The sequence below is a fragment of the Heterodontus francisci genome, chromosome 20 (assembly GCF_036365525.1).
Source record: "Heterodontus francisci isolate sHetFra1 chromosome 20, sHetFra1.hap1, whole genome shotgun sequence".
In the NCBI taxonomy this organism is placed as follows: Eukaryota; Metazoa; Chordata; class Chondrichthyes; order Heterodontiformes; family Heterodontidae; genus Heterodontus; species Heterodontus francisci.
This window is the reverse complement of record NC_090390.1, coordinates 42,488,285-42,508,211: the sequence shown is the minus strand read 5'-3', so window position 1 is coordinate 42,508,211 and position 19,927 is coordinate 42,488,285. Positions and strand designations below refer to the sequence as shown.

The following is a 19,927-nucleotide window of genomic DNA, read 5'->3' as shown; positions in this document are numbered from 1 at the left end:
CCCTACCACACCCTCTAGGTAAAAAATATTTCCTCATCTCCCCTCTAATCCTTCTATCAATTACTTTAAAATCTATGGCCCCTGGTTTTTGACCCCTGTAAGGTAAATAGGTCAGACCTATTTATCTAGGCCCTTCATAATTTTATATACCTTAATTAGGTCTCCCCTCAGCCTCCTCTATTCCAACGAAAACAATTCCAGCCTGTTCAATCTTTCCTTACAGCTAAACTTTGCCAGTGCTGGCAACATCCTCGTAAATCTCCTCTGCACCCTCTCCAGTGCAATCACATCTTTCCTCTAATGTGGTGACCAGAACTGTATGCAATACTCAAGGTGTGATCTAAGTAGTATTAATACAGTTCTAGCATAACATCCCCGTTCTTGTATTCTATGACTTGGCTAATAAAGGAAAGCATGCCATATGCTTCCTTCACCACCTTATCAACCTGTTCTGCTATCTTTAAGGATCTCTGGACATACACTGCAAGGTCCCTCTGCTACTCCACACTACTTAGTACTCTTCGATTTATTGGGCTGAATTTTGTGCCCATGGCAGGGCTCCCGACATCGGGCCAAATAGGTGTGGAAAATCCTGCCTCGGCCAGGTGGTGCCCCACCCCGACGCAATTCCACGATGCTGGGTCAATTAACAGCGTGGTGCCAGGATCCTCAACCTTTAAAAACGAGGATCCCGCCTTCAAGAGCTGCCAGCTGAGCTGGTAGCTCAGTAGTATCAGCAGCGCCATCAGGAGCAGTGGCCACTGCCAGTACTGCAGAGGCCTTGGCCCAGCCACTGTACTGGAGACCCAGATCTCCGTGGTAAAGGCCTGCTCAGGTCAGGAAAAAGAACCCTACCCAAACCACAGCGGACCCGAGCCCGATCCGGCCCGAGTCTCTCAGATTTTGCCCCGAGCCCGACCATCCCTTTACTTACCTTCGGACTCAGAACCTCCAGGAAGCTGCATATGACTATGACGTCATAGTGACGTCACTCGCTCACTGCGCAGACTCAGTTTTGTCCCGGACTCCCAGCTCAGGTACATTTTTTAATTTCAATATATAGCAGCAGAGCACTTACCGTGTGTGTCCGGCCCGACCTGACCCAGCCCGAAAGCCGGATCCGGAAGGGGGGCCCCGACACGTCATCAGGTTCGGGTCAGGTAGCAGGCCTTTACTCCATGGCCAGTCTGGAAGGCCCCGGTGATGGCGGGAGGTGGGCATTGAGTACAAGGAGAATGGGGTCCAGGAAGGTGTGTTGATTGCTGGCGGTGTCCCTCCATGGGCCACAGATTGCCCATGGAGGAGGCCCCCCAAGCTCCCAGGGAGGTCACCTCATTTTGCTGGGTGACCTCCCCATGTGGCAGATGCCCCCATGCCTCTGCTTAACAAGTCACTTAAAGGCCTCAATTGGCCTCTTGGTGGGAAGACCATTTTTAGCCCATCCCACCCCTGACAAAATTGCGCTGCAACAGGGAGGCAAAGGGCCCACTGCACCCCCCCACCACAACCCTGCCTCCCATCGCAATTCTATGGGCCCCACACCCGCCTTCAAACCCATCTCAGGGGGGACATAAAACTCAGCCCATTTTGTATTCCCTTGCCTTGTTGCACCTCCCAAAATGCATTACCTCATACTTCTCTGGATTGAATTCCATTTTCCACTTTTCTGCCCAACTGAACGGCGCAGTGGTTAGCACTGCAGCCTCACAGCTCCAGGGACCCGGGTTCGATTCTGGGTACTGCCTGTGTGGAGTTTGCAAGTTCTCCCTGTGTCTGCGTGGGTTTTCTCCGGGTGCTCCGGTTTCCTCCCACAAGCCAAAAGACTTGCAGGTTGATAGGTAAATTGGCCATTATAAATTGTCACTAGTATAGGTAGGTGGTAGGGAAATATAGGGACAGGTGGGGATGTTTGGTAGGAATATGGGATTAGTGTAGGATTAGTATAAATGGGTGGTTGATGGTCGGCACAGACTCGGTGGGCCGAAGGGCCTGTTTCAGTGCTGTATCTCTAATCTAATCTAATCATGAACGGACCATCTAGGTCAGGGTTATCCAACATATAGCCCACAGGCCAGAATCCGGCCTGCCAAAAGTTTCCATCTAGCCCTCCAAGGATGAGAAATTTCCACTGGAAATCTGCCATTGGCTTCTTCCGGCCCACAAAACCTTTCTGTGAATGACAGTAGCTGCAGCTCCTTTACTGACATGGTGGAGACACCTCACTGTGCATGTCCTCCTCTACCAAAATGGCAGACGCTTCAGTATCTTATGTTCTGGCTCCTTTAGTAAGATGGCAGCGCCTAGGCGGAGCTGCATCTCTGCTGGCACTTCCACCCTAACTCCATTCCTGGTGCTGCCTTCCCGGCCTGGAGCTTGGACACCAGGCCCAGCACTAGCTCTGCCTGCGTACAGACCCAGCCTGGGGCTCAGACCCCGTGCTTTTCATTCTCCCCCACTGTCACTGAGGAGGAGCTGCCTGGGAAGACAGTGACACAGAGGGAGGGGAGAGAGAGATAGAGAGTGTGTGAGAGAGAGAGAGAGAGAGAGAGTGAGTGTGTGTGTGAGAGAGAGAGAGAGACGGAGACATAGACACAGAGATACATAGACACAAAGATAGAGACAGAGACACAGAGACACACACACACAGGCAGAGAGAGAGAGACACATACGCACACAAAGAGGGAGAGGCAGAGAGGGAGAGAGACACAAAGACACAGAGGGAGATAGACAGGAAAGGAGAGAGACAGAGGGAGAGCGCAATCAAGATCATTCCTGACAGATGGACATCTATCCCGAATACTCCGCATCGCTACATCAAGCATGTGGGCATACGTTGTCTACTTCAGCAAGCAAAAATAGTGCCAGGTATCTCACTAAATCAGTGTTCAACATAGTGATGAGAAAGTAAGTTAATAAATTAGTCTTCTCATTTAAAGCTTGTTCACAAAAATGCACAATTTTGTGGTTTTGATCAATAGTAAAATAAATTTCTGATACCTTTAGCTTTCTGAAATGTTCTCACCGGCCCCCTATGCAGGACAAAAATTATAATGCGGCTCCTCACGTGAAAAGGTTTGACACCCTTGATCTATATCTCTCTGTGAGTAAAGCTTTCTTCCTCACTGTCAACCATATGGCCAATTTTTGTATCATCTGCAAACTTCTTTATCATGCCCCCTACGTTGGAGTCTAAACCATTAAAAAATGACAAAAACCAAGGGACCGAGTACTGAGTCCTGTGGAGCCCCATCCAGCTGTAAAAATGGCCGTCTACCATTACTCTTTGCTTCCTGTCACCAAGTCAATTTTGCATCCAATTTGCCACACTCCCTTGAATCCCAAGAGCTTTTACTTTTTGACCAGCCTGCCATGTGGGACCTGACAAAAGCCTTGCTAAAATCTGTGTAGGCCACATCCATCGCACTTCCCTCATCAACTCTTCTTTTCACCTCCTTTGACCATGTTGATTTTGGAAACTGTTGCTGCTGGGAAACACTGTTATTCTCAGAAATCTCTCAAAATGCCTTTTGAAAAACATTCAACCAGCAATTTTTTGCCCAACAATTGAATATTCTTGTTTTGGGCACTGAATTTACAGACTTTAAAAAATTCAAAATATATGGCACATTAAAATGATTGAATTTATCACTCAAATTGTATTTTGCATCTTTTGACAGCTTAATTAAAACAGCTATTTGAAACGCCTCAGCTTTGCCCAAAACCCTGGATTTGGACTTGATGGGGGCAAAATTCGGTAACCCCACAAATGGTTGTGGGGATCATGTTGCATGATTAACCCATGCCCATTCCTTCTGATGCAGCCAGCATGCAAACTTCATGTTGCCTGCTAAGTAATAGTGACAGGACGCCCAGCGCTAATCACGCTGTTGAGTGGCTGCATGGCGCAGCAGACGGCCCAAATTTGTAGAAGGATAGCACCACTTAAAGCTAGCATGCACTACTTAAAGCCACCCTGTAGCTCTTAAACGAGAGATGCATTCAGCCTTAAGCAGGTACTGGAAGTAGCTCAGGAAGAGGGTCAGACCCATAAGTGGATGACTAATGGCACAACAGGGCAGAGAGCGTGCTCCAAGATTCGCAGATGCAGCACTGGAGGCCTTAGTGCAGGAGGTGGGCAGGTGGAAAATAAGGTGTTACTGTGGCAGGAAACAAAGAAGTTGCATTTATACAGCATCTTTCTTAACCTTGGGATGTCCCAAAGTGCTTTACTGCCAATTAAGTACTTGTTAAGTGCAGTTGCTGCCAATATTCCCTTTAAAATTTAGTTGTTGTGCACAACCAGTTTTTTCAGTGCACGGTCCATTTATATTTTCCCTCCAGACAAACTCTGACAAGGCAATGGGAGCAGCTAGACATCACAGCCAATGCCAGCAGTGTGGTGCCAAGGACCTGGATGCAGTGCCACAAGAAGTCTTATAACCTCACACGAATTCATCTTCAAATGCCATGTCCTTACAATTGAACCATTAGCCTTAGAGACTGCTCAATTCACCGCAGCCCCTTCACTCACCCACCAGCGTTATCAATCACAACTAATACCTCACACTCATAGCTTCACCTCATACTCTTAAACACACTCAATGCCAGCTACTCAACCATGACAGGCAATCACCCAAACATTGCACCACACTCACTGACAAACTTCACTCTCTCAAATGACAAGGTGGCGCATAATGGGAGGCAGCAGCACCTACCCAGCGGGGTCAGGTATGATTGCATGTTCTTACCTCCAATGAAGAGATGATGCCCTCCGTCATTGGAGCAGCCACGATGGAGGCCGCAGCTAGAGGTGGGGCTGAAACCATTGTGGATGACAGTATGTTCATACATAATTCTCCTTCTCACATTCCACTTCCCCCTCATCCCACAATCTCTTCTGATTTACCAGCTGCACATGAGAAAAGCATCTCTTACTTTCCCCTCCTTTCAGAGACCCAAGACCTGCCAGCTGGCTAGGTGATGGAGGAACAGCAAGAGACATAAAAACAGGAAGACAGTGCTGAAAAAGAAATATCGTTATTCACTCTTACGCTCACATCCAACAGCTTAGATACTTTAATAGGGTAACTTACAGGCAGAATCTGCATGTGGTGAGAGTCAAGCATGAGGGGGCTGCTGCTATGACAGAGGGGGAGGTCGCACACGAGTTCTGTTGCTGAGGATGCAGGTGAGGATTTTCGTGGGCCAGCCAACAGAAAAATGGTTGATGGGTATGCACACAGAAATGCTTGGTGGACTGGCAAGCCTGCCAGAATGCCTGTGGTTAATGTCAAGGAGCATGGAGGACTACTGCACCAATTTGGCGCTGGGCTTTGCACAAATTGCAGCCTATCCTCTCCAACATGGAAATGATGGTCAACTCCATGGAAATCCTTGTGGACCCAACCATGTTGCATTGTCTAATGGAATGTCTCAGCTTCCATTCCAGCACTAGCAGAAGCCACCTAAAGTTTGAGTACTGCAGTGGAAGCTCAGACTGAAATCATGCAAGCTCTACTTACTGCCAAGCAAGCTCACATTGCTCACATTGAAGCTCACTTTCTTGACCATTAGCTCAGACTGCTGCCATCATTGCTGTGAATACCAGTGCTCCAAGGTGTTTTAGGGTATCACAGTAGTCCAGCAATCTGTCCTTCAACACACTGCTAGGATTGCTGAGGCACCATCACCCAGATTGCTGCCACCCATGCTAAGACTCTGTAGATCAAATCCAGGCCTTCTAAAGCCAGAGCTGTGTGACATCATCCTGAAAGGCTATCTGCAGTTTCCGCCACTAAAAATCAGCAGCCTTTCAACAGCTATGCTGTCGCCAGTGGGGTAGCACTTCAGAGGACCAATAGGCCAGGTAAAGGCACAGTGAATACAGGCAATAAAGGAATGCACAAGGATGAGTAGTTTACTTTTGCCTGGAATACTGGATATTTTGATTTATAAAGTTGGTTTACAATGCTTGTTTTATTGTAGCTTTCAATTCAACATTGTGGCAAGAGATTGTTGTGATGGTCAAGGTATGGGACTGCTGGTGAATCAGGAATTCTGGTTGTATTCACAGGTACATAGTCAGATTAATCAATTACAGACAGTTCAACCAGAAAGGGAATGTGTTGGGTGCCTTCTTTCTTCTTCCTACTCCTTTTCTTCCTCCTCCTCCACTGCTCACCATATACCTGGTGGCAAGGGCTGTACCTTTCTGATGGTGAGATGGTGTGCTGCATGCCGCACAATCAGGAATCTTGAAGCACACTCTGGCAAGTTTCACTGCAGGTTTCCTGTAAAGAAGGTGAAGCATTGCTTTAGCACCTCAATGGTCTGCTTGATTATATTTCACGTGGCAGCCTGGCTTTTGTTATGTGCATGCTGCCACATATGTGTGAGATGCGCACTGAAGTCATGAGTGAAGTGGGCAGTGGATAGCCCTCGTCACACAGTAGCCAACCTTTGGATGGGCTTGGTGGCGGAAATGCAGGTGGTAAAGCAGACTTTGGGAGAATGAAGGCAATATAAATGCTGCCAAGGTACCAAGCATTGACCGACATGATATGTTGAGTATGGCCACATGCCAGCTGGATATTGAAGGAATAAAATGCCTTCAGTTGCAGTATAACTCATGTCAGGCAAGCCCCCCACCTGCCAAGACTGAGGCACACATTATTTCGGCACATGAACATTAAAACTTAAAATTGTGGCAGGAAGAAAAGAGAGCCTATCACAAGGAATTGCCAGGCCCTGCCTGTAAAGATATTTGCAGGTTAGCAGTGTTGGAACAAGGGACCCAGTCCTTGCTTCCCTAATACAAAGAAGAAGTGGTCAGACCAGTTTAGTCAATTTAGTCCGTAGGCATTGACTGGCTGGCTGTTGGTATTTTTGAATTTGAACTGGCCACAGAATTTTGAACTCAGAAAGCTGTTCGCTCCTGGACTGGAAAAGACTGCTCTCCTGTTTGCTCTCATCTCACTCTCACCAGCTTCGGAAACCACTGAAGACATATGAACCCCAAGAGAGAAAAGTCTCCTACAGTAAACAAGGTTTAAGAAGAATACTGGGCCCCAACGAAAAGCAAGACTATTTACAAAAGGACTACAGTGAGCTCGGGGCACAGTAAACAAGAAACTCTTCTAATATTGCCTCAAACCTCTCCATTTCATTTTTCTCCTGCGCTTTTCTGTCTCGATTTGCATGTGCGTATCGCGTGTGCATGCTAGCGTGGGCGCGTTGTACATCCGTAGGCATTAACCGAATTAAAGTTTAAGTTTAAGTTTTAATAAATTTCATTTTTCTTTAAACTTTAGAAAACCTGGTGTGCTCATTTTTTTGCCTTACAATTGGAAAGTGGTGAACAACGATTTGCCAAGGGGGAGCTCAAAACATATTCTGTTTAAAATTAAACCCTGTTACAATAAGACCAGATGAAGACAGTAAAAGACCCCTAGACACCTTTCTCACCTGGTAGTAACACTCAGAATTTACATGTGGCACCTTGCACCAAGGAGAAGCCTGAAATTCTGTCAAAGCTGTTTGCTCACTTGGCCTGCTTCTCTCTGGCAAGAGAGAACGAAACATATTCAGCTCTCTTTGCATACAGAGCCTAAGTGACCTTCCGTACACAACAGCGGCAGTGAACTAGGAAATGTTGCAAATATTGCCTGCTCCAGCCTAGAAGGAGCCAGACAGACAGTCACCTTCACAGCCACAGGAAATATAGTCCTCAACCTGCTCTGAGGTGGCAGATTTCAGTGAGTGTCTTCTCAGTAAATCAGAGACATTTGGTGTACTATCCTCGCTGACGTTGAAGTAGAAGAACTGCGCTTTGGAGACCTTAAGCAGATGTGGTCTCCTGCTGAAAGCCCTTCTCCCTTTTCGAGCAGCTTGTCCTCCTCTACGTTGCCTCATCTATTCTCCCTGACATGTTCTAGGCCAAAGAGGATACAAGCTCCTGCTTCCATGTCTGGGGGAAAGTGGTGTGAGCAGACCCTTTGAATTCAGGATCAAGTCCTTCAGCATGTGCCACACCACTCGCTGTAGACTTCAGAAACTTTAAATAGCAAAACAAACCCTTCTACAAACTCAGCAACAGCCAGTAGAAATCAATCAGCAACTAACCTGAAAGTAGTTGATGATCCCTTTAATAGCATTGATGGGGAGGAAGGTGGCTCCTTCTGCTTAATACATGTTCAGTTGACACACTGACACAATTGGGAATGCACAGGTGTCACAGCAATGTAAATAAGTCTTTCCCTAAATGTTCCTCACCAACATGTGTGTCCTTTTCTCTGTGTGAATTATGTGTGCCAGCATGTAGTGCCAATGTCACATCCCTTTGCACTGTTGGCCTTTCAGGACAGCCAACATATGCAATAACATTGCCATGCCAGCATTACTCATGAGCGTCTCCACGGACTCAGTGACATGGACATTGGCTCACTTAGCTGCTGCCTCTAATGGTTTACACAGGGATGCTGCAGATGTGGACTGCTGCACAGCAAGTGAGCGAGGGCGATGTGTGGCTTGCAGAGCTCATGACAGTTCCAATAGAGCAGACAGCCTTTGTCTAATAAGCCACTTACGTACATCCCTAGTTCACTGCTAGCCCTGCGTGCAGAGCCTGGGTGCCATCTGCCCTCCCATGCATCTTTCATGTTGCAAGTCCTCAGCGTCCTCATAGTCCGAGGAGGAATCCTGTTGACGTCTCTCCTCATCATGCCAGGCCTGGCCCCTACTGGGTGCATAGTTGTGCAGAGCAGCAAAGAAAGCAGCTTGCCTTTTCGGCCCATAGTCCAGAGCATCACCATATCCATTTCAGCAAGCCGATCTCCTGTTCAATGGTGGCTCATGTAGCTCAATGGCTGGCGGTGTATCTCTCCTCTGCGGTGTCGGGAGCCAGGTCTGCAAAGGATAGCCCTTATCTTCAAGAAGCCACCCCTCCATCAGTGAACAGCGGTGGCAGCCGGGACTGCCGCAAGATCCAGGTGTCATGGCAGCTGCCTGAGAAGCGGTCACAGATTCGCTGCAAGCATCTGCGTTGTTCACATACCAGCTTCACCTAGATTGACAGGGCTCCGTTAATGGTGACGTCTGCAGGTGGTAGCCTGGCAGTAGGCCTGATGTCCACATGAGTGCAGTCTATGAACATTACAACCTACGGTTCTCCGGCAATGGTGCCAGAACCATTGATCCCTCTGGGCCTGGCTGTGAGAGTCCGTGCTGAAGCAGACATCCTCACTGGCCCTCCAGTGCAAGGCATTGATGACCTCCCTGATGCAGCGGTGCACTGCTGACTGTGTGACCCCACAAAAGGTCTCTGATAGGCCCCTCAAAGGCTGCAAAGGCGTCAGGCTCGAGAACTGCTGCCACTATGAGGAACAAAGGCATGGGATGTCCACCAGAGCCCATGGGCTGCAGGTCATCCTTGAGCAGGGCAGAGACGTGTCACCACCCTCTCCATATGCGCAATCTCCTCACGTGCAGAGGATCTCACAATGTAGGATGAGCCACACCTATTTCCATGTGATAAATAAAGTTGAACCCTGCATGTATTCGAAGGTTCCTAACAGGGCATTGATTAGTGTTGACGGGTGCAGCAGCTGCTTTCCTGGATCAACTACACGGCGTGCCATGGCATTGCCCATCTTGGCCAACACTCAGCAGCACAGCATGACCACATCAAGATCCTACCAGCTGAATCAATTGCCCCCACCATCCATAAAACCTTAATGCTCCTGCCCTTTCTGGCATCCTCCCCACACACAGGGTGCCTAGTGTACCACTGCCCCTCACAGAGAGCATACACTGTTAACGGAGGGATGATACATGGTACCTCCCTTCATGCCAGCACAGCTTTCCCTCCAATAATCACAGACCCCCACCCTTTCAGACTGCAGAGTGCGACCCCTGCGTATCCCCCTCCCTCCTCCCTTCCAGAATGCAGAGTTAGACCCCTGCATATCCCCCCCCTCCCAGAATGCAGAGTGCAACCACTGTGTATCCGCCCCCCTCCCTTCCAGAATGCAGAGTTAGACCCCTGCATATCCCCCACCCGTCCTCCTTTCCAGAACGCAGAGTGCGACCACTGTGTACGCCCCCCTCCCTTCCAGAATGCAGTCGGACCCCTGCATATCCCCCCTCCCTCCCAGAATGTAGAGTGAGAACCCTGAATAACACAACTAAAAATAATTCCAGTAGTTCAGGTACTAAGTGGTATTGATATACACTCCTCTTCTTTGGCCTCCTTATCTCGAGAGACAATGGATAAGCGCCTGGAGGTGGTCAGCGGTTTGTGAAGCAGCGCCTGGAGTGGCTATAAAGGCCAATTCTAGAGTGACAGGCTATTCCACAAGTGCTGCAGAGAAATGTGTTTGTCGGGGCTGTTACACAGTTGGCTCTCCCCTTGCGCCTCTGTCTTTTTTCCTGCCAACTACTAAGTCTCTTCGACTCGCCACATTTTAGCCCCGTCTTTATGGCTGCCCACCAGCTCTGGCGAACACTGGCAACTGACTCCCACGACTTGTGATCAATGTCACAATATACACTGGGAAACTGTATACACTGGAAGTGCTCAGATAGCACAACTCATGATGTGATAGCTCTAGGCAAAGATATCAATACCATTCAGTGTAAACAATTTTACAGTGTATATCAATACCATTCAGTCCCTGAACTACTGGAATTCTTTATCTAAAAGTTTTTGCTCAGTTATTTGTCAAAATTATTTGAAGAAAAGTTAGAGGACTAATTTCAAAAACATTATTCAGGGAAAGTTTGTTATAGGTCTTTTACATAAAGCAGAAGCATTAACAGCCATCTTCAGCCAGAAGTGCCGAGTGGATCACCCATCATGGCCTCCTCCTAAGGTCTCCAGCATCAAAGATGCCAGTCAATTAATTCATTAAAAAAATTGAAATAAAAAGGCTAATGGAGACCATGAAACTAACGGATTGCTGTAAAAACCCATCTGGTTCATTAATGTCCTTCAGGGAAGGAAATCTGCCATCCTTGCCCAGTCTGGCCTGCATGTGACTCCAGATCCACCACAATGTAGTTGACTCCGAACTGCCCTCTGAAATGGCCTCGCAAACCACTCAGTTGCACCAAACCGCTGCAGAAAAGTAAAAAATAAAACTAGATAGACTACCTAGCATCGACCTGCACGCCGGAAACAACAAAGGCACACCCTGCCCTGTCAACTCTGCCAAGCGCTCCTCACTAACATCTGGGGACGTGCCAAAATTGAGATAGCTGTCCCATAGATGAGTTAAGCAAACAGCCTGACATAATCACACTCACTGAATCATACGTTACACCACATCAGATGGTGAAATTTGAATTCAATTAAGAAATCTGGAATTAAAAAGCTAGTCTAATGGTGACCATGAAACCATTGTCGATTGTTGTAAAAATCCATCTGCTTCACTAATGTCCTATAGAGATAGAAATCTGCCGTCATTACCTGGTCTGGCCTACATGTGACTCCAGACCCACAGCAATGTGGCTGATTCTTAAATGCCCTCTGGAATGGCTGAGCAAGCCACTCAGTTGTATCAAACCACTACAAAGTCTAAGAAGAGGAATGAAACCAGACGGACCACCCGGCATCGACCTAGGCACCGGAAATGACAATGGCAAACCCAGCCCTGTCAACTCTGCAAAGTCTTCCTTACCAACAACTGGGGGCTTGCGCCAAAGTTGGGAGAGCTGTCCCTCGGACTAGTCAAGCAACAACCTGACATAGTTATACTCACGGAATCATACCTTACAGACTATGTCCCAGACACCACCACCACCACCACCACAATCCCTGGGTTTGTCCTGCCCAACTGGCAGGACAGACCCAGCAGAGGTGGCAGCACAGTGGTATACAGTTGGGAGGGAGTTGCCCTGGGAGTCCTCAACATTGACTCCGGACCCCATGAAGTCTCATGGCATCAGGTCAAACATGGGCAAGGAAACCTCCTGCTGATTACCACCAACTGCCCCCCACCCCCCTTCAGCTGACGAATCAGCATTTCTCCATGTTGAACACCAATTGGAAGAAGCACTGAGGGTAGCAAGGGCGCAGTATGTACTCTGGGTTGGGGACTTCATTGTCCATTACCAAGTGTGGCTCAGGAGCACCACTACTGACCGAGCTGGCCAAGTCCTCAAGGACATAGCTGCTAGACTGGGTCTGTGGCAGGTAGTAAGGAAACCAACAAGAGGGAAAAACATACCTGACCTCGTCCTCACCAATCTAACTGTTGCATCTGTCCATGACAGTATTGGTAGGAGTGACCACCGCACAGTCCTTGTGGAGACGAAATCCTGTCTTCACAGAGGGTACCCACCATCGTGTTGTGTGGCACTACCACTGTGATAGATTTCAAACAGATCTAGCAACTCAAAACTGGACATCCATGAGGCGCTGTGGGCCATCAGCAGCAGAAGAATTGTATTCAACCACAATCTGTAACCTCATGGCCCAGCATATCCCCGCCTTACCATTACCATCAAGCCGTGGGACCAACCCTGGTTCAATGAAGAGTGCAGGAGGGCACGCCAGGAGCAGAATCAGGCCTACCTAAAAATGAGGTGTCAGCCTGGTGAAGCTACAAAACAGGACTACTTGCATGCCAAACAGTGGAACCAGCATGCAATAGACAAGTCTAAGTGATCTCACAACCAACGGAACAGATCTAAGTTCTGTAATCCTACCACATCCAGTTGTGAATGGCGGTGGACAAATAAACAACTGACAGGAAGTGGAGGCTCCACAATTATCCGCATCCTCAACGATGGGGGAGCCCAGAACATCGGTGCAAAAGACAAGGCAGAAGCATTTACAATCACCATCAGCCAGAAGTGCCGAGTTGATGATCCATCTTGGCCTCCTCCCGAGGTCCCTGCATCACAGAAGTCAATCTTCAGCCAATCCGATTTACTCCAAGTGATATCAACTAATGGCTGGAGGCATTGGATACTGCAAAGGACATGGGCCCTGACAATATTCCGGCAATAGTAATGAAGACTTGTGCTCCAGAACTAGCTGCGCCCCTAGCCAAGCTGTTCCAGTACAGCTATGACACTGGCATCTAACCGGCAATGTGGAAATTGCCCAGGTATATCCTGTGCACAAAAAGCAGGACAAATCCAACCCAGCTAATTACTGCCATATTAGTCTACTTCCAAAGTGATGGAAGGGGTCGTCGAAAGTGCTATCACGTGGCACTTGTTCAGCAAAAACCTGCTCACTGACGCTCAATTTGGGTTTTGCCAGAGCCACTCAGCTCCTGGCCACATTACAGCCTTGGTTCAAACATGGACAAAAGAGCTGAATTCCAGAGGTCAGGTGAGAGTGACTGCCGTTGACATCAAGGAAACATTTGACCAAGTATGGCATCAAGTCGCCTTAGCAAATCTGGGGTCAATGGAATCAGGGGGAAATCTCTTCACTGGTTTGAGACATACATAGTACAAAGGAAGATGGTTGTGGTTGTTGGAGGTCAATCATCTCAATCCCAAGGCATCACTGCAGAAGTTCCTCAGAGTAGAGTCCTAGGCCCAACCATGTGCAGCTGCTTCATCAATGACCTTCCCTCCATCATAAGGTTAGAAGTGGGGATGTTCGCTGATGATTGCACAATGTTCAGCATCATTCGCGACTCCTCAGATACTGAAGCAGCCAGTGTCCATATGCAGCAAGACTTGGACAACATCCAGCCTTGGTCTGATAAGTGACAAGCAACATTCACGCCACACAAGTGCCAGGCAATGGCCATCTGCAACGATAGAATCTAACCATCTCCCCTTGACGTTCAATGGCATTACCATCACTGAATCTCCCACTAACAACATCCTAAGGGTTACCATTGACCAGAAACTGAACTGGGCCAGCCATATTAATGCTGTGGCTACAAAAGCAGGTCCGAGTATGGTAATTCTGCAGCAAGTAACTCACCTCCTGGCTCCCCAATGCCTGTCCACCATCCAGAAGGCACAAGTCAGGAGTGTGATGGAATACGCTCCACTTGCCTGGATGGGTGCAGCTCCAACAACACTCAAGAAGCTCAACAACATCCAGGACAAAGCAGCCCTCTTGATTGGCACCCCATCCAGCATTCACTCCCTCCACCACCAACACACAGTGGCAGCAGTGTGTACCATCTACAAGATGCACTGCAGCAACTCAGCAAGTTCGACAGCACTTTCCAAACCCACGACCTATACCACCAAGAAGGACAAGGGCAGTAGATGCATGAGAACGTCACCACCTGCAAGTTCCCCTCCAAATCACACACCATCCTGACTTGGAACTATATTGCCGTTCCTTCACTGTAGCTGGGTCAAAATCTGGAACTCCCTTCCTAACAGCACTTTTGGTGTACCTACACCCCAAGGACTGCAGCGGTTCAAGAAGGCAGCTCACCTAAAGGGCAATTATGGATGGGCATAAATGCTGGCATAGCCAGTGGCACCCACATCTCCTGAACGAATAAATTTTTTAAAACTCCTCAATCACCATCCCTGGGTATGTCCTGTTCCACCGGCACAGTGGTATACAGTCGTGAGGCAGTGGCCTGTTGAACCCCAAGTAGTCTCATGGCATCATGTCAAGCATCGGCAAGTAAACTCCCTACTGAATGCCACTTACCACCCTTCATCAGCTGATGAATCAGTACTCATCCATGTTGAACACCACTTGGAAGAAGCACTGAGGGGAGGAAGGGCACAGAATGGGTGGGGACTTCAATGTCCATCACGAAGAGTGGCTCAGTTGCACCACTACTGACCAAGCTGGCCGAGGTCTGAAGGACATATCTGCCAGGTTGGGTCTCCAGCAGGTGGTGAGAGAAGAAGCAAAAAGGAAAAAAAACTAATTGACCTCACTCTCACCAATCTAGTTGTCGCAGATAAATCTGTCCATGGCAGTATTGTTAGGAGTGACCACCGCACAATCCTTGTGAAGACGTAGATCCAACTTCACACGGAGGATACTGTCCATCATGTTGCGTGGTACTACCACTATGCTAAATGAGATAGACTCAGAACAGAACCAGCAGTTCAAAACTAGGCATCCATGAGGAGCTCTGGGCCATCAGCAACAGCAGAATTGTATTCAACCATTTTTTTAGTTTAGTTTAGAGATACAGCACTGAAACAGGCCCTTCGGCACACCGAGTCTGTGCTGACTATCAACCACCCATTTATACTCATCCTACACTAATCCCATATTCCTACCAAACATCCCCACCTATCCCTATATTTCCCTACCACCTACCTATACTAGGGGAAATTTATAATGGCCAATTTACCTACCAACCTGCAAGTCTTTTGGCTTGTGGGAGGAAACCGGAGCACCCGGAGGAAACCCACGCAGACACAGGGAGAACTTGCAAACTCCACACAGGCAGTACCCAGAATTGAACCCGGGTCGCTGGAGCTGTGAGGCTGCAATGCTAACCACTTTGCCGCCCCCTCATGACCTGACATATCCCTCACTTTCCCATTACCATCAAGCCTGGGATTAGCCCTGGTCAATGAGGAGTGTTGGAAAGCATGCCAGGAACAAACTAGGCATACCTAAAAATTAGGTGCCAACCTGGTGAAGCTTTAACACAGGACTATATACATGCTAAATAGCAGAAGCAGCATGCACTAGACAGAGCTAAGCGATCCCACAACCAATGGATCAGACGAAAGATCTGCAGTCCTGTCACATCTGACCATGAATAGTGGTAGACAATTGTACAACTAACCAGAGGAGAAGGCTCCACAAACATCCCCTTCTTCAATGATGGAGCAGTCCAGCATGTCAGTGCAATAGACAAAGGCTGAAACATGTGCAACTATCATCAGCCAGAAGTGCCAAGTGCATGATTCATCCCTGTCTCCTTCTGAGTTTCCCAGCATCACTGATGAAAGTCTTCAGCCAATTCGATTCATTCCATGTAGCTGAACAGCTGAAGGTACTGAATGCAGCCAAGACTGTGGGCCCTGACAACATCCCAGCTGTAGTTCTGAAGACTTGTGCTCCAGAACTAGCCATGTCCTTAGGTAAGCTGTTCCAGTACAGATACAACACTGGCATCTACCTGACAATGTGGAAACTTGCTCAGCTATGCCCTTTCCCAAAAAGCAGGACCAATCCAATCTGGCCAATTACCGCTCTATCAGTCGACTCTAGTTCATCAGCAAAGTGATGGAGGGTGTCGTTGATTGTGCTATCTAGTGGCACTTGCTCAGGAATAACCTGCTCACCAATGCTCAGTTTGGGTTCCACCAGCAGCACTCAGCTCCAGACCTCATTTCACATTTGGTCCCAACATGGACAAAACAGCTGAATTCTACAGGTGAGATGAGAGTGACTGCCCTTGACATCAAGGCACCATTTGATTGAGTGTGGCATCCAAGAGCCTAAGCAAAATTGAAGTTACTGAGAATCAGGGGGTAAACTCTCTACTGGTCGGAATGATACCAAACACAAAGGAAGATGGTTGCGTTTGTTGGAGGCCAATCACCTCAGCCCCAGGACATTGCTGCAAGAGTTCCTCAGGGTAGCATACTGTATTCGCTGCTCACAATGTGGTCTCCTCTACACTGGGGAGACCAAATGCAGATTGGGTGACTGCTTTGCGGAACACCTCTGCTCAGTCCAAAAGCATGACCCTGAGCTTCCGGTTGCTGGCCATTTCAACACCGCCCCTTGCTCTCATGCCCACATATCTGTCCTGGGATTGCTGAAGTGTTCCAGTGAACATCAACGCAAGCTCGAGGAACAGCATCTCATCTACCGATTAGGCACACTACAGCCTGCCGGACTGAACATTGAGTTCAATAATTTCAGAGCATGACAGCACCCACCCCACTTTTTATTTTTAGTTATTTTTTCTTTTTTATTTGTTTATTTTATTTTGTTTCATCATTCATTTTTTTACCATGTGCCTACCCACTGTTTTTTTTCATGTTTGTGCTTTGGGCCAGGCTGTTCTCTTTTTCGGTCATTTACCACCCTCTCTGCACTAATGCTTTGTCTTTTAGCACACCATTAACATACTGTTTGTCTTTGCTCCATGACTTTCTGGTCAGTCATTCTCTGTGACCTTGTCCTTTCAACACCTCTTTGTTTAACTCTTGCCCCACCCCTGCTTTATTTGCTTAAAACTTATTACATTTCTAGCCTTTGCCAGTTCTGATGAAGGGTCACTGACCTGGAATGTTAACTCTGCTTCTCTCTCCACAGATGCTGTCAGACCTGCTGAGTATTTCCAGCATTTCTTGTTTTTATTTCAGATTTCCAGCATCTGCAGTATTTTGCTTTTATTATCTTCAGGGTAGTGTTTTTTTTTTATTTGTTCATAGGATGTGGGCATCACTGGCTACGCCAGCATTTATTGCCCATCATTAATTGCCCTTGAGAAGGCAGTGGTGAGTTGCCTTCTTGAACCGCTGCAGTCCACGTGGAGTAGGTACACCCATAGTGCTGTTAGGAAGGGAGTTCCAGGATTTTGACCCAGCAATGGTGAAGGAACGCCAATATAGTTCCATGTCAGGATGGTACATGGCTTGGAGGGAAACTTGCAGTTGGTGGTTGCAAGGCCCAACCATCTTCAGCTGCTTCATCAACGACCTTCCTTCCAACATAACGTCAGAAATGGGATATTGGTGGATGATTGTACGATGTTCAGTACCATTCACCACTCATCAGATACTGAAGCACTCCATGCCCACACACAGAAAGACCTGGACAATAGTCAGGCTTGTCCTGATAAGTGGCAATTAACATTCTTGCCACTTAAGTTCCAATGACCTCTCAAACAAGCGAGAATCTAACTACCTGCCCTTGACATTCAACGGCATTACCAACGCTGAAAACCTCCACCATCAAAATCCTGAGGGTAACCAGAAACTTCACTGGACCAGCTATATAAATACTGTGGCTACAAATGCAGGTCAGAAGCTGGGAATTCGGCAGTGAGTAACTCACCTCCTGGTGCCCCAATGCCTGTCCACCATCTGCAATGCACAAGTCTGGAGCGTGATGGAAAACTCTCCAATTGCCTGGATGAGTGCAGCTCGACACTTTCCAAGACAAAGTAGCCCACTTGATCAACACCCCATCCACCACCTTAAATATTCACTCTCTCCACCATCGATGCACAGTGACAGCCATGTGTACCATCGACAAGGTGCACTGCAGCAACTTGTCAAGAGTCCTTCGACAGCACTTTCCAAACCACTGACCTCTACCACCTAGAAAGACAAGGGCAGCAGGCGCATTGGAACACCACCACCTGCAAGTTCCCTTCCAAGCCACAAACCATCCTGACTTGGAAGTATATTGCCGTTCATTCAATATTGCTGGGTCAAAAACCTGGAACTCTCTTCCTAACAGTATTGTGGACGTACCGACACCACATAGACTGCAGCTGTTCAAGAAGGTGCCTCACCACCACCTTCTCAAGGGCAATTAGGGATGGGCAACAAATGCTGGATGCTGGCCCTGCCAGTGACGCTCACATCCCATGAACTAACAAATAAAACTAGGACGAAAAGGGTTGCTCAGAGATATTGCAGCAGTCAGGCTGCTTTTCTGAAGAGACCTGTTTGTGTAATATTGTTGTGCCATTGTTTTAATTGTAACCATGTAAAATGTTATTCTTATGTTTGGAAGAAAAACTAACAATTAGGTTTAAACTATAATATTTGGAAGCAGTAAATCAATGTCTGAGATGTCTGGAATGGAGCCTGTGTGGGAAAGAAAATAACAAGCAGATACCTATGTGCAAAATACTGATGTAAGATGGATCAGAAAAATCTGGGAACATGTAAGTGGAATGGCTTCTAGAGTTGAATTGCCATTAGAAGAGGATGAATATGCTGGGTCAAAGGTGATAATGTTTACCAATGCTAATTGCAGGGGCATCCACATCAAAGAGATATCTGTTCAGACAAGTATGAAGTTCAAAGGAAAGCAAAGAAACAAAGGAGGGGCTGCTTCAACTCAGTGATAAGAGGGACTAAACTTAGGTAGGGAGTTATAGCAAATCCTTCACAGATGGCAGAGGCTGCAGCTGGCATAGCTTCCAGAACAGAGAGAGAGAGAGACAGAGGCAATCACTGTGTTTCATTGGTAAGTTTGCCTCAAAACAGAAATGCAGCACAATGTCCTGTTACCGCTATGGTTAAATTGTTGCTTTGCTGGTACCTGAAGTCTGTTTTAAATAAAGATTAAACTAATTTTTAAAAGAATTTCCATGTGTAGTTGTTCTTGATTTGATAGGCCCGAACCCGAATTTTATTCGGACACAGGGGACATATCGTTGAGTAAAACCTAAGAATTTAAAGGCTAAACAAATAAATTAAACAGTAGCAAAACAAAAACATAGTACCCCTAACAACATACATTTCTTTTTACATAACCTGTTGAATTTAACTGGCTTCTTACAGCATAAAAAAATTACAGAACTACTATCCTTATCCATCAGTAACTTTCTAACATAGCAGTTCCTTTGTTTTTCTCTGGAAGGTATCTGGCATAACTTTCTTCTTGAGGTGCCAGACAGACTGTCTGGTTTGAAAAAAACAGATTGATGAAGGCCTTCAAGACAATGAACCAGTAACTTTAAATAACTGTCAAATTCAAAACAAGCTACCAACCAAAAACATTTTTGAACACATCATACAAGATATTTGTATCCAAATTGAATGGCTTGGTTCCTTCCTTGGAAAATCGAGTGAAAACAAGCATTGTGTGGCAAAAAACAAACTGGACTATTTTTCTGTAAGTAAAGTTACTTTTTAAACCGTTTATGTGCCATAATAGAATTAAATAAATTCATACCTAGCTAAATCTTAGCCAAAAATGCTTTCTTTTTCACAGATGCCCATGATCCCACAAAGTACATCAGGCAGAAGACATACACCTAAATTTGTTGAA

The 19,927-nt window shown here is 47.1% G+C and overlaps 1 protein-coding gene across 1 annotated transcript in view; it reads right to left on the bottom strand.

Moving 5' to 3' along the window:
* The window catches only part of LOC137380601 (cilia- and flagella-associated protein 46), a 453,149-nt gene that overhangs the window by 385,120 nt on the left and 48,102 nt on the right, over positions 1 to 19,927 (bottom strand). The window lies entirely within an intron of this gene.